Source organism: Entelurus aequoreus, linkage group LG19, assembly GCF_033978785.1.
Source record: "Entelurus aequoreus isolate RoL-2023_Sb linkage group LG19, RoL_Eaeq_v1.1, whole genome shotgun sequence".
Taxonomy (NCBI): domain Eukaryota; kingdom Metazoa; phylum Chordata; class Actinopteri; order Syngnathiformes; family Syngnathidae; genus Entelurus; species Entelurus aequoreus.
Window position 1 is genome coordinate 50,725,938 of NC_084749.1, and position 15,823 is coordinate 50,741,760.

The following is a 15,823-nucleotide window of genomic DNA, read 5'->3' on the forward strand; positions in this document are numbered from 1 at the left end:
CGGCGCCCTGATAATTGCCAGAGTGGCCCATATGTAAAACTGTGACTGGGAGGGGGGAATTGATGTCTCTTTCAGCCTAAGACACTACCTACCAATCAATCAATCAAAACCACCACCATGCTTGACTGTAAGTCCTTCACTTGTGTAGTCAGATTTGGACAAATATGTTTGCAAATTGAGTACTTATCAATTGACTAGGTAGGTAGGTCTTTATTGTCATTGCACAAGTACAACACAACTTAGTTTTCAGCACAAACCCCTTCAAAATTAGACAAACAAACAGTCTACCGGGTTACAGAACAGGAACGCTGACGGGTCGCCACAAGGCACCCCGTAAAAGACGGGAAAAGATAAACGCTGGGGGAGGATGAGTAAAAAAATACAATCTAGACTGGGCTCCCAAGGGGGCCCAGTCTGCAGTGGGAAAATCTTAGTTTCCCTTGTGTCAAATTGTCCTTGTTGCAACATTCCTTTTTCTTGCCTGTGGATGTTCTCATTCATCAGGTGATTGTGTGCTAAGGGCATTCAATCGATCGCACCTGGACTGTTCAGAATATCTTAGAAGACCCATGGCCTGTCATCCGAGCAGGCTTCATCATTTCATGCTCACGCACCGAAGCCATGTCCATACAGGAATCATTTTTCGGTGGAAACAGTAAAGTAGTCTGAGCACTTGGTGCCGGACCCGAACTATCTTATCTCCCGACAAGAACGGTTTCGCTCTGTTCTGGTGCACCGACGGTAGCCATTAGGATGCAAAGGAGTGACCCTCTGTCAGCACAACAACAGTCAATAGGATGAATTCACCGTCGTTAGCATTCCTTTCAGTTGTGTCAATGCTTAACGTGTCACCTGTCACGAGGAATACCTTTGTCCTGTTATTTGTTGAATCTTTTGAGTGGGATGAAGTCTCCTCAAATGAGAGGCCAAACGTTTTCTAAGGAAAACTGAACAGTCCAGTTGCAATTGATTAAATGCCTTTTCTTGGTATTAAACCATTTTTTTTTTGTCTTCAGTTTATCCGATTATATTCTTAGCAAACCTAACAGCTGATTGATTTAACTTTCTATCGAACATGTTTGAGAAACTTTGTCTTTAGGGGGCTGTGTAGTAAACAACACCTTGAGAGTAGTCAAGAATATATATCTTAGGGATGTAGGGAGGTTCACCATGCGGGCACTCCCCGAGTCCCTCGTGTCAAAGCTCCAGGGACCCCCTTCTTGGCTATAGCTTGTTCTTTTTTTTACACAGTGATATACTCACAGCCCTGGAAACTTACATGCCTGGACAGGTGCAAAGTCAGGCCTGGGGCAAGGTTAGATCATTCCCCCAAGTGAGGCTGGAAATGGAACTCTCTACTGACTATAAAATAAATACTTGACACTTTGAAGGGGTGTAAGGATCCAAGGATCTGCACCAGAGGAACAAGGGACAATGATTAACCAGGATCATAAGAAGCACATGCTTCTGAAATTAGCTGCCAGGAAGCTGAGACCTGCGATAGACCTTGTCCTGAGAATATAACAACCTAATCCCTCCACACCCTGAGTTCTAAATCCATGGTCGGTTCAATGCAGTCAGTTAAGAGATCATGGAGGTCAAGAAACTTTCACAGATTATCACCGAGCTCAGCATTTGCTAATGTTTGCTCGGGTGTTTGTCAAGCGATAGCCGTAAAAATGGGTTCAGCCGGTTGAAGAACATTAATCACGTCGAGGCCAGAAGGAGTTTCAGTGTGAGGATGACGATTGTCAGGACTTGAGAATGGCGTATTGAGGCAAATAATTATTTGCGAGAAAACATCATTTCTACTGCCAGTGGAAGAAAAGGCAAAATGAATACAATAAAATGTAGGAAAAATACACAACAGTTCAGATCTGTTTGCCCAGTTCTAAAAACAACAACAAGATAATATTTAACAACCCGAGTTTTCACATTGGCATACATTCAAAGTGAAGTTGTTTTTGAGGGTTGTGACCAGTATGAGGTGCACCCAAAGCTAGTACTTAAATTCCCCCTTATGGTTTGGTATTTTAAAGCTAGTGTTGTTGGTCTTTACTGTAAGTATTGACTGGTCACCAGTCAATCAGGGTACACAAGCTTTACTGGTCACCAGTCAATCAGGGTACACACTCTTTACTGGTCACCAGTTAATCAGGGGACTCATGTCAACATTACTGGTCACCAGTCAATCGGGGACACGTGTCAACATTTCTGGTCACCCGTCAGTCAGGGTACACACTATTTACTGGTCACCGGTCAATCAGGTGATACATGTCAACATTACTGGTCACCAGTCAATCAGGGTACATACTATTTACTGGTCACCAGTCAATCAGGAGACACATGTCAACATTACTGGTTACCTGTCAATCAGGGGACACATGTCAACATTTCTGGTCACCAGTCAGTCAGGGTACACACTATTTACTGGTTACCAGTCAATCAGGGGACACATGTCAACATTACTGGTCACCAGTCGACCAGGGGACACATGTCAACATTACTGGTCACCAGTCAATCAGGGGACACATGTCAACATTACTGGTCACCAGTCAATCAGGGGACACATGTCTACATTACTGGTCATAAGTCTACTTTACTGGTCACCAGTCAATCCGGGTACACACTCTTTACTGGTCACCAGTCAAAAAGGGGACACACTATTTACTGGTCCCCAGTCAACCAGGGGACACATGTAAACATTACTGGTCACCAGTCAATCAGGGGACACATGTCAACATTACTGGTCACCAGTCGACCAGGGGACACATGTAAACATTACTGGTCACCAGTCAATCAGGGGACACATGTCAACATTACTGGTCACCAGTCGACCAGGGGACACACGTAAACATTACTGGTCACCAGTTAATCAGAGTACACACTCTTTACTGGTCACAAGTCTACATTACTGGTCACCAGTCAATCAGGGTACACACTCTTTACTGGTCACCGGTCAACCAGGGGACACATGTCAACATTACTGGTCACCAGTCGACCAGGGGACACACGTAAACATTACTGGTCACCAGTCAACCAGTGGACACATGTAAACATTACTGGTCACCAGTTAATCAGAGTACACACTCTTTACTGGTCACAAGTCTACATTACTGGTCACCAGTCAATCAGGGGACACATGTCAACATTACTGGTCACCAGTCAACCAGGGGACACATGTAAACATTACTGGTCACCAGTCAACCAGGGGACACATGTCAACATTACTGGTCACCAGTCAACCAGGGGACACATGTAAACATTACTGGTCACCAGTCAATCAGGGGACACACATAAACATTACTGGTCACCAGTCAACCAGTGGACACATGTAAACATTACTGGTCACCAGTTAATCAGAGTACACACTATTTACTGGTCACAAGTCTACATTACTGGTCACCAGTCAACCAGGGGACACATGTAAACATTACTGGTCACCAGTCAATCAGGGGACACATGTCAACATTACTGGTCACCAGTCGACCAGGGGACACACATAAACATTACTGGTCACCAGTCAACCAGTGGACACATGTAAACATTACTGGTCACCAGTTAATCAGAGTACACACTCTTTACTGGTCACAAGTCTACATTACTGGTCACCAGTCAATCAGGGGACACATGTCAACATTACTGGTCACCAGTTAATCAGAGTACACACTCTTTACTGGTCACAAGTCTACATTACTGGTCACCAGTCAATCAGGGTACACACTCTTTACTGGTCACCAGTCAATCAGGGGACACATGTCAACAAACAATCCAAGACATTCCTACTTTAGCGTCTATGTGGCAGAAGATGCATACTAGTGCAATGTGGGAGGGTTAGGGTGGACATGCAGACCAGGTAGTGATTTCAACCTGACACTTTTGTGCTAACTTATTCACTTCCCATACGATACTGATATTGGAGCCTTGAGTATTGGCAGTTATCAATATTAGCACAACTCTTACATGCAATACTACAATGGTAGGTGTAAGAACACTAACCTATTTATTTTCAACCGCCTGGAATGGACTTATGCTGTCTTTAAGTTTAAGTGGAGTGGTAATTGTTTTTTTGGTGACAACTAGTGGTCACAATAATTAATGAAGTTAGGCTCATGATGCAGTAAGTTGAAGGTAGCGGACACGTTTGTTACTAGATACTTTCTAACACGCCTCTGCCTTGGAGACATTGTATGTGTAAGTAATATGTAACTACTTACTTATTAATTAATTAATTAATTACGTTTTACTTGTTTATATTGACTAATGTCACCTTTTATTGTGCAATTATTATTAGCTATGTTTAGCTTGTGTGCTAGTGTGTGCTTAGCTGTTGTGTAGCTGCTGGCTCCTAGTAGCCTAGCATGTTTACATTTTGTAAATGACTATAGTTTGTGTTTATTGGAGGACATTTAGATGTATGTCAGCATTGTACAAGTAAACACTCTGCTTGTATCGCACATGATATCTCATAGCGGGGGTGTATAATGTAGCCCGGAAGAGTCAGGGCTGCATGGGATTCTGGGTATTTGTTCTGTTGTGTTTATGTTGAGTTACGGTGCAGATGTTCTCCCGAAATGTGTTTGTCATTCTTGTTTGGTGTGGGTTCACAGTGTGGCGCATATTAGTATGAGTGTTAAAGTTGTTTATACGGTCACCATCAGTGTGATGGTAGTTTGATTGTCCAAGGTGAGTGGAGTGTGTGGATGGTAGTTTGATTGTCCAAGGTGAGTGGAGTGTGTGGATGGTAGTTTGATTGTCCAAGGTGAGTGGAGTGTGTGGATGGTAGTTTGATTGTCCAAGGTGAGTGGAGTGTGTGGATGGTAGTTTGATTGTCCAAGGTGAGTGGAGTATGTGGATGGTAGTTTGATTATCCAAGGTGAGTGGAGTGTGTGGATGGTAGTTTGATTGTCCAAGGTGAGTGGAGTGTGTGGATGGTAGTTTGATTGTCCAAGGTGAGTGGAGTGTGTGTATGGTAGTTTGATTGTCCAAGGTGAGTGGAGTGTGTGGATGGTAGTTTGATTGTCCAAGGTGAGTGGAGTGTGTGGATGGTAGTTTGATTGTCCAAGGTGAGTGGAGTGTGTGGATGGTAGTTTGATTGTCCAAGGTGAGTGGAGTGTGTGTATGGTAGTTTGATTGTCCAAGGTGAGTGGAGTGTGTGGATGGTAGTTTGATTGTCCAAGGTGAGTGGAGTGTGTGGATGGTAGTTTGATTGTCCAAGGTGAGTGGAGTGTGTGGATGGTAGTTTGATTGTCCAAGGTGAGTGGAGTGTGTGGATGGTGGAACGCCTCCAATCGGCTTGTGGCCCTTGACCCAATTGTTTTAGTCCAATGTGGCCCCTAAGTCCAAAGGTGTGGCCCCCCTGCCCTCCATGGTTCTACTGAAAGAGCAGGCATCAAGATGGTGTGTCGGCATGAGAGTACTGATACTTGTTGCTGTCAATCAACCTTTAGAGAGGCCCATGTGACATGTGTGGGAGGGTCTAAGTTAGCACCTGGTCCTGAAGATCACATGACACTCATGAAGATGGTTTGGACTTTGAGGATGTGAAGGAATGAGCGAGTGAAGGCCAACTTTTTTACTGCCGGACTTGTTGCAGATTCCTTGCAACAGGTTTGGAAGCGTGAAGGGGTCTCCACTCAGGAGTGAAGTCCACCCGAGTGACCATCAGGAGGATTTACAGCTCTGTGATGTGGTGTCATGTTGGCAACACCCGCCGTCTGCCGGCTTTAGCGTGCGTGAGGTGAGGGACTCTTGAGATGTGAAGATCCTCTCTGCTCCTCTTCCAACACGGACCTCATCAAGTCCAGCTGGCCTCAACCACTAAAACCCCTCCCAGCTCCCATGTGGCAAGAGAGGCTTCTTCTCCCGTGTGGCAGCCGCACATACCGCCTGCTCTGATGGAACCACACATAGCGCCTGCTCTGATGGAACCACACATAGCGCCTGCTCTGATGGAACCACACATAGCGCCTGCTCTGATGGAACCACACATACTGCCTGCTCTGATGGAACCACACATAGCGCCTGCTCTGATGGAACCACACATACCGCCTGCTCTGATGGAACCACACATAGCGCCTGCTCTGATGGAGCCACACATACCGCCTGCTCTGATGGAACCACAGGTGAAGACTTAGGCTCCCGAGAGAGGAGTGGGCGGAGCTATCAGCTGAACTTTAGAGAACTCTTCTTTGGCCAGCGTCTGACTGGGACATAAAAAGTGTTGATAGAAAGTAGTGCCGCACATAAACCGCAAGTTAAAAAATGTTGTTTCTTCCATCGATAAAAAAACGATTGGCAAGTACAAAAACAGTTTTCTATAAGGAAATAATTGATTTTCTTCAATTAAAAGGGGATTTTTTTTCTGCAAGTAAAAAAAAAAGTATAAAAACCGACCTTCTTTAATTAAAAAAATTATTCGCAAGTAAAATTAAATAATTGTCTTCAATTAAAAAAAAATATTCACAAGTGAAAGTAAGTATTTTCTGTAAGTAAAAAACTAATTTCAACTTGGATAAAGGATTCACAAGTAAAAAAATAGAAAAACAATTAGCAAGTGGAAAAACTATTTTCTTAGAATATAAAATAAACGATTCACAAGTACAAAAAAAAACATTTTTCTTTAATTAAAAAACGATTTGCAATTAAAAAAATGTTTTTTTCTGCAAGTTGAAAAACGATTCGCTAGCATAACAACTCATTTCTTCGAGAAAAAAAACAATTTTCAAGTAAAACGACAAATTTTGTTCTATTAAAAAAAAAGAAGAGATTTACGACTAAAAAAAACAACATTTTCTGTAAGTAGCAAACTAACACGCGAAGTCCCAGAGAAGGGTCAATTGACATTTTTACCTAGAAAACACACAAGAGGGTCATTTGACCCCTAGTCCCCCCTGTGGACACTCCTTTTGTTATGAAAATGTGGCTGTTAGTGGCACACGGCAGGGGGCCACTTGAGCCTGTGTGGGGGAGGGGACCTTACAGCTCAAGCTTTAGTTCTGAGGTAGGTTGTGTGTGTTTTTGCAAGGATCAACAGAATGAAGGGATCAACACTCTGACATTTATTGTTAAAAAAAATACAAAACAAAACATATTTACAAAGAATGAAAAAGCAACTGTTTTCCCAGTTTTGGTGTGGAGGGTTGTTGCAGAAGCAATTGTTATTTTTGTGTGCCAAAAATAGTTTAAAAAAAAAAATTTACAAAGAAAAAAGCATATTTACAAAGAATGAAAAACCATGTCCATGTAAACGTGACTGACATACATTTGAGCAGTCACTCACAATCCTGGCACTGCCATTGCTCCTTTCGGCATTTCCAACATGTATAATTTTTCTGTCTACCTAGACAAACTGCCCCTAACAGCCTCATTACCATAACAAAATGAGTGATTAGTGTATTCGGGAAAAGCGTCGGGCCAAATGACCCCTCTCTGGGTCTTCTAGGTAGACAGAAAAATGCTGGGACTTCTAGTGCTAAATCGCAATTTTTGTCAAGTAAAAAAAAAGATTTGCAGGTATAAATATTTTTCTGCAAGTGAAAAAGTGATTTGCAAGAAGAAAAAAAAACTTTCTTCAGTAAAAAAAGATCACAAGTGAAAAAAACAATTTTCTGCAAGTAAAAAAAACATCGCAAATATAAAAAGTATTTTCTTCAGTCCAAAAAATGATTTGAGGGGAAACAAGCTCAACCTGTAAGTTAACCCGCAAGTTTCCCTTCTCTTCTGTCCGCCGTTTCACAGCCTGATTATTCTTCTTTATATTAGGCGGACGGCACCATGCGCAACTAACAGTCGCCCTGACGGCCTTAAATTGACTCAGTAGCACCACCTGTGGTTGTCCAGGTGAATTACAGCTTCTCTGAGTGCACCTGGAATATGACTGTCACAAGTTTTAACCAGAAGGAAATACTTTTCATACTTTTTTTTAATTAAAGTAAAATGTGTTAGTTTTTACTGTAAAATTATTTGTTTTACTTGAATAACTATTTTTATTTTACGTGTGGATCCTTTAATGGAGTCCAACATGTTTGTGTTGTGTAGTTCTGTTGTGTAGTTCTGTTGTGTGGTTCTGTTGTGTGGTTCTGTTGTGTGGTTCTGTTGTGTGGTTCTGTTGTGTAGTTCTGTTGTGTGGTTCTGTTGTGTGGTTCTGTTGTGTAGTTCTGTTGTGTGGTTCTGTTGTGTGGTTCTGTTGTGTAGTTCTGTTGTGTGGTTCTGTTGTGTAGTTCTGTTGTGTAGTTCTGTTGTGTGGTTCTGCAGTCATTTCAGTTAGTTGAAGAAGATCTTTCCACTCAGTATGAAAATCCTTGTTGCCTCAGTCTGCTGCCACACTCGTAGGTATTACTTGACTTACTTGGAGGCACGTACAGTGCACACTCGTAATTATTACTTGACTTACATGGAGGCACGTACAGTGCACACTCGTAGGTATTACTTGACTTACATGGAGGCACGTACAGTGCACACTCGTAGGTATTACTTGACTTACTTGGAGGCACGTACAATGCACACTCGTAGGTATTACTTGACTTACTTGGAGGCACGTACAGTGCACACTCGTAGGTATTACTTGACTTACTTGGAGGCACGTACAATGCACACTCGTAGGTATTACTTGACTTACTTGGAGGCACGTACAGTGCACACTCGTAGGTATTACTTGACTTACTTGGAGGCACGTACAGTGCACACTCGTAGGTATTACTTGACTTACTTGGAGGCACGTACAGTGCACACTCGTAGGTATTACTTGACTTACTTGGAGGCACGTACAGTGCACACTTGTAGGTATTACTTGACTTACTTGGAGGCACGTACAGTGCACACTCGTAGGTATTACTTGACTTACTTGGAGGCACGTACAGTGCACACTCGTAGGTATTACTTGACTTACTTGGAGGCACGTACAGTGCACACTCGTAAGTATTACTTGACTTACTTGGAGGCACGTACAGTGCACACTCGTAGGTATTACTTGACTTACATGGAGGCACGTACAGTGCACACTCGTAGGTATTACTTGACTTACTTGGAGGCACGTACAGTGCACACTCGTAGGTATTACTTGACTTACATGGAGGCACGTACAGTGCACACTCGTAGGTATTACTTGACTTACTTGGAGGCACGTACAGTGCACACTCGTAGGTATTACTTGACTTACTTGGAGGCACGTACAGTGCACACTCGTAGGTATTACTTGACTTACTTGGAGGCACGTACAGTGCACACTCGTAGGTATTACTTGACTTACTTGGAGGCACGTACAGTGCACACTCGTAGGTATTACTTGACTTACTTGGAGGCACGTACAGTGCACACTCGTAGGTATTACTTGACTTACTTGGAGGCACGTACAGTGCACACTTGTAGGTATTACTTGACTTACTTGGAGGCACGTACAGTGCACACTTGTAGGTATTACTTGACTTACTTGGAGGCACGTACAGTGCACACTTGTAGGTATTACTTGACTTACTTGGAGGCACGTACAGTGCACACTCGTAGGTATTACTTGACTTACTTGGAGGCACGTACAGTGCACACTTGTAGGTATTACTTGACTTACTTGGAGGCACGTACAGTGCACACTCGTAGGTATTACTTGACTTACTTGGAGGCACGTACAGTGCACACTTGTAGGTATTACTTGACTTACTTGGAGGCACGTACAGTGCACACTCGTAGGTATTACTTGACTTACTTGGAGGCACGTACAGTGCACACTTGTAGGTATTACTTGACTTACTTGGAGGCACGTACAGTGCACACTCGTAGGTATTACTTGACTTACTTGGAGGCACGTACAGTGCACACTTGTAGGTATTACTTGACTTACTTGGAGGCACGTACAGTGCACACAATATCTGCAAGGAAGGAAACAAGCTGGAGTCTGGCAGCTGCTGCGTCTCATTCTTGACTGTCAGGACCTGCATGGACCCTGGTTTTCATATGTGGACCCTGGTCTTCATATGTGGACCCTTGTCTTCATATTTAGACCCTTGTCTTCATACGTGGACCCTGGTCTTCATATCGTAATAGTAATAATGATGGATTAGATTTAAAGAAGGTACCTCAAAGCCAGTCTCAAAGAAGGATGTGCACAAACTACACTTAAACTACATCAAAAATAAAAAATAAAAATACTACCACCATGCTTAACGGTAGGTGTGGTGTTCCTGGGATTAAAGGCCTCACCTTTTCTCCTCCAAACATATTGCTGGGTATTGTGGCCAAACAGATCCATTTTAGTTTCATCTGACCACAGAACTTTCCTCCAGAAGGTCTTATCTTTGTCCATGTGATGTCAGAGGAAACAACAATGGATCTGTTTGGCCACAATACCCAGCAATATGTTTGGAGGAGAAAAGGTGAGGCCTTTAATCCCAGGAACACCATACCTACCGTCAAGCATGGTGGTGGTAGTATTATGTTTTGCTGCCAATGGAACTGCTGCTTTAAATGGGACAATGAAAAAGGAGGATTAGCTCCAAATTGTTCAGGACAAGCTAAAATCATCAGCCCGGAGGTTGGGCGCAGTTGGGTGTTCCAACAGGACAATGACCCCAAACACACCTCAAAAGTGGTAAAGGAATGGCTAAATCAGGCTAGAATGAAGGTTTTAGAATGGCCTTCCCAAAGTCCTGACTTAAAGGTGTGGACAATGCTGAAGAAACAAGTCCAACACATTTAGCTGAACTGCAGCAATTTAGTGGTCAAGTGGTCAAGCAGAAGCTTGTGGATGGCTACCAAAAGCGCCTTATTGCAGGTCAACTTGCCAAGGAAGCAAATATTAACATTGCTGTATGTATACTTTTCACCCTCACATTTACAGTAGAGCCATAATAAATTCATCAAAGAAGCAAACTTCATGAATGTTTGTTGTGACCAACAAACAAATAAGATTGTAAAGTCAAGACAGCCATGACATGATGTTCTTTACAAGTGGATGTACACTTTTCACCACCACTGAATATATGTGTGTGTGTGTGTGTGTGTGTGTGTGTGTGTGTGTGTGTGTGTGTGTGTGTGTGTGTGTGTGTGTGTGTGTGTGTGTTGTAGATATCATCACTACATATTTGCAGATATTACAACATATTATCATACTTTACAGTATTATACTTGTACTTATCATACTTTTACTTATCATACTTTTACTTATCATAATTGTACTTATTATACTTTTACTTATCATACTTTTACTTATCACAGTTTTACTTATTATTCTTGTACTTATTATATTTTTACTTATACTTTTACTTATCATACTTTTACTTATTATAATTTTACTTATCATACTTTTACTTATCAAAGTGTACTTATTATACTTTTACTTATCATACTTTTACTTATTATACTTTTACTTATCATACTTTTACTTATCGTACTTGCACTTATTATACTTTTACTTGTTATACTTTTATTTATCATACTTTTACTTATTATACTTTTAGTTATCATACTTGTACTTATTATACTTTTACTTATTATACTTTCACTTATCCTACTTGTACTTATTATACTTTTACTTATCATACTTGAACTTATCCTACTTGTACTTAACTTGCTTGTTGTTATTATACTCGTACTTTAGTTGCTTGTACTTATTATACTTGTACTTATCCTACTTGCACTTATTATAGTGTGTATACTTCCTATGAGTCTTTCAGCCAATGGAAGTCCATCTTTTTAGCATCCTTGCAACACATCAGCAGATTATTCTCTGCTCTGAAGTCTCATAGGATTTAGTTAAATTGTGTAAAACATATTTGGAAGCAATCTACAAGTAGTGAGTCATAACAAAACACTACAAAGAAAAATCACAATGTTGGCATCATTCTGAAGTAAATATGGTTGATATTAAGATCATCTCCCTGAATTGTAAAATCTTGTTTCAGATATATTTGATAAATCTGATTTCTGGGATTAGTTAGACATGGGAGATCTTCAAAATGATGGTGAAATGAGACGTAATCAATACACCGCTCCATGTGAAGTGTGCTGGGTAAAGGCTGGCGTTGCTTGATAAATATCAGAGAGATTGTGCTGGAAGGTCCGAATCTTAAACAGCAACAAAAGTGAATTTAGTACAAAAGTTTTATTTACCCATAATCAAATGGTACAAGGTTGGATTGAATTGCCAATGCAAACAGACAACGTCCTCCGGAGACGTTGGATGAATGGAGAATCATGTGAATCACACATAGACTTGGTCTCCTTGGCCATTTATGTTTCCCTCATGTGTCAAGGTCCCGTTGTTTTGGACCTGTTTATTCTGCAACATCCTTGAATCCTTTAGCCATAACAAACAATCAAAACATGTTGTACAATGGTTAGGCCGACCACTCGTTCAACTCCAACACACATATGGTCCGTCAATGGTTCAGAATAGAAAAAAGAGAAACGAGCAGACATTATTAATGCTTTTCCACCTCGCTCTCTTTTCGGACTGTGACAGACACAAAATATGGTACAAAGGTCAGAAATGCTACTACATACCCCCCTTCCAGGGTTTTAGAACCCTGGACCATACCGATTTTTGACCTAGGCCACTTCCTTAAAACATCTCTACCACAGATAGAGGCGAAAACCCCAATGTTGTTATGCGAGGCAAAATTCCTTTATGACCCTCACTGAGCGATCGCTGTTATCAGCCTGCAGTAAAACCAAATCACAGAACACAATTAGTGGCCTCCCCTTTGATTTAGTAAAATGGAATAACAGAATACTTTGATCTTGCACATCATTGAACATTAGATGAATATATATATATATATATATATATATATATATATATATATATATATATATATATATATATATATATATATATATATATATATATATATATATATATATATATATATATATATATATATATATATATATATATATTTATATATATATATATATATATATATATATATATATATATATATATATATATATATATATATATATATATATATATATATATATATATATAAATAGGTGCTTATACAGATGTATTTCACATTAATGATCAATCAAACAAAATCTCTTTTAAAATGAATATAGACTTATGACTGTAAGCTTTTGCAGAATTATTTCTCCGGCACTTGCAATGAATGTAGTTACCAATATTGTTGTTATGTGATTGATTTTGAACAAAAACTGAATTTCGTATGAGTCCATGCTCGATTAGTGCTGGTGTAGATCCCTCGGTGGTGCCTCAGGCTGGTGGCCCGCCGACACCTCGTTGGGCTTTTGGCTGCCTTGCTGGAGAAGGGCACTATTTAACCCCTTCCCGTGGCTGGCAGGGTTGCCTTTGGAGTAAGGGGGCCATGGTCATCTCCACTGTCTGCCTTGGTGAAGGAGGAGAACCACTCAAACAGTCTGGCTCTGTCTCTCTTTGGGGTGTGGCTCTCTGTCCATTGGGCAGGCTGTGCAGTGGCATGTGCGCGCTGGCCGCTTTGGGGAAGGCTGAGGTAGAGTTGGAGCTGTTGGTGCTCAAGTCCAGGCCCTCGGCTTGCTTCAAGGCCTCCTCGCCGCTCGGCACCCCCGACACCTCCTTCCACAGCTGCTGGAGGTCCGACGGACACATCGTGGCTGGCAACCTTAGTCGTTCTCGTCATCGCTGACAAGGTGTTTTCTCTCCTCTGAGGTTCATCCCAGTCAGGTATCGGGTGTTGTCTCTCCTCTCCCGATTCCTCCCAGTCAGGTATCGGGAACATGTCTGGGAGCCGACTTTGACCCTGACCCTCTCGGCGGGTGGAAGGGAATCTGGAGTTGTGGGCTGTCATCCTCGATTCTGCACAGAGGAACTGGCACACAAATTCTGCATTTTGTAAAATACCATTTTGGTCTCACGCTGATTCCTCCTTCCAGGGGAGCTGCTGGTCCTGGGAAGGGCTGATCTGTATGCAGTTCATAGGGTGAACAATTCAAAGGGCGTAAAAACAGTTTTATTCAGGGACATTCGAATGATCATTAACGCTAATGGCAACATGTCAATCAAATTACATTTGGTCTGTGCACAGATTTTAGCCAATTTGTTTAGATGTTCTGGTTCATCCTTCCAACCTTACCTTGGGATTGAGGATGATAACCTGCGTTCTAGTCCGAGAGCCTTTTCGACCAAGGCTAAGTGAGTATTTTTAAAATGGGTGCCGTTGTTTGACCTAATCTTTTTGGGGAAACCATGTCGGGGTATTAGGTCATTCACAAGTCATCAAATGACTGAATTGGCATCCTCCTTTGAGGTTGGGGTTGCTTCCGGCTAACCACTGTAATTGTCAACACAAGTCAGCAAGCACCTTTTCTCCTTCTACCGGATTGATCATATCAATTAAATACCAAACTTGACACAATCCAAACTCACCTCCTACCCCCTCTGTCCCTGAAAAAGGGACAGTGTTAGTAGTGTTAGTTGTAGTAGTGGTAGTAGTAGTAGTGGTAGTAGTAGTAGCACTTTCAGAAACATCCAAGAAAAAGAAAAGACTGCTGATAGTCAAGCGCAGCAAGAGCAGAGGCGGAGGACAAGTCATGTTTGAGGTCAATGAAAGCCTTTTTCTGTGGACCACTGGAGGGTGGCATTAGGGTAGGGAAACCCTTAGTGATCCACCCTACATTTGATGCATATTATTCAATATGGCGAAAACCACAAAATATGCTTATATATATTGTCACAATATTAGAAAAATACTAAGCTTATGGCAGATGCTTTTGCAATAGTAATTTGATATTTTACAACACCTAGTGAATTATTGTGGCCACAATAATTCACTAAGAAGTTTATTTAGTTTACTCTTTATAGGATAGGACAATGCACAGAAACATTAAGTTCAAAGACAGATATGTTCTGTACCAGATTATAGTTAAATAGCCTCACAATACGAAGGTCCTGAGTAGTCGTGAGTTCAATCCCGGCCTCGGGATCTTTCTGTGTGGAGTTTGCATGTTCTCCCCGTGACTGCGTGGGTTCTACTCCAGCTTCCTCCCACCTCCAAAGACATGCACCTGGGGATAGGCCCCTCCCACCTCCAAAGACATCCACATGGGGATAGGCCCCTCCCACCTCCAAAGACATGCACCTGGGGATAGGCCCCTCCCACCTCCAAAGACATGCACCTGGGGATAGGTTGATTGGCAACACTAAATGGTCCCTAGTGTGTGAATGTGAGTGTGAATGTTGTCTGTCTATCTGTGTTGGCCCTGCGATGAGGTGGTGACTTGTCCAGGGTGTACCCCGCCTTCCGCCCGATTGTAGCTGAGATAGGCTCCAGTGCCCCCCGCGACCCCGAAGGGAATAAGCGGTAGAAAATGGATGGATGGATGGATGGAGCTACTTTCCACCTGCAGTCCCTGGCTACCTAAATTAAAGGGATACAAAAATCATGCAATAAATTATGACAATAAAATCATAATATAGCATGTAATCAAATTAAGAAAAGTCATAAAATGCCCTTTCATGGACACGTACTTAATATACAATACAAGCACACCTTATTTACATCATCCCACAAAGACAATACATGCTCTTGTTCACATCTGTCATCATTTGTAACAACAACCATGATTTTAACAGCCACACCTCACAATGTACAACAAACTTGCTCTCATGGATGAATATAATACACATTAGGTTGATGTGTCAAACATAATGTCCATCTTAGTGACCGTGTGAGCCGCTTTGATTGCTCCAAAGCCACTTTTTAACTTACATTTTTCTATTGATTTGATATAACGGGGAGAAGGCTAATTGGTCTGTACTTGTTCATGTCTTGAATTATTTCCTGCTTTATGGATTGGGATGATAGTGGCAGTTTTAGACCTGGTAGGGAAAGTG

At 41.7% G+C, this 15,823-nt stretch overlaps 1 protein-coding gene across 9 annotated transcripts in view; it reads left to right on the forward strand.

Moving 5' to 3' along the window:
• The window catches only part of adgrl2a (adhesion G protein-coupled receptor L2a), a 252,691-nt gene that overhangs the window by 140,221 nt on the left and 96,647 nt on the right, over positions 1 to 15,823 (forward strand). The window lies entirely within an intron of this gene.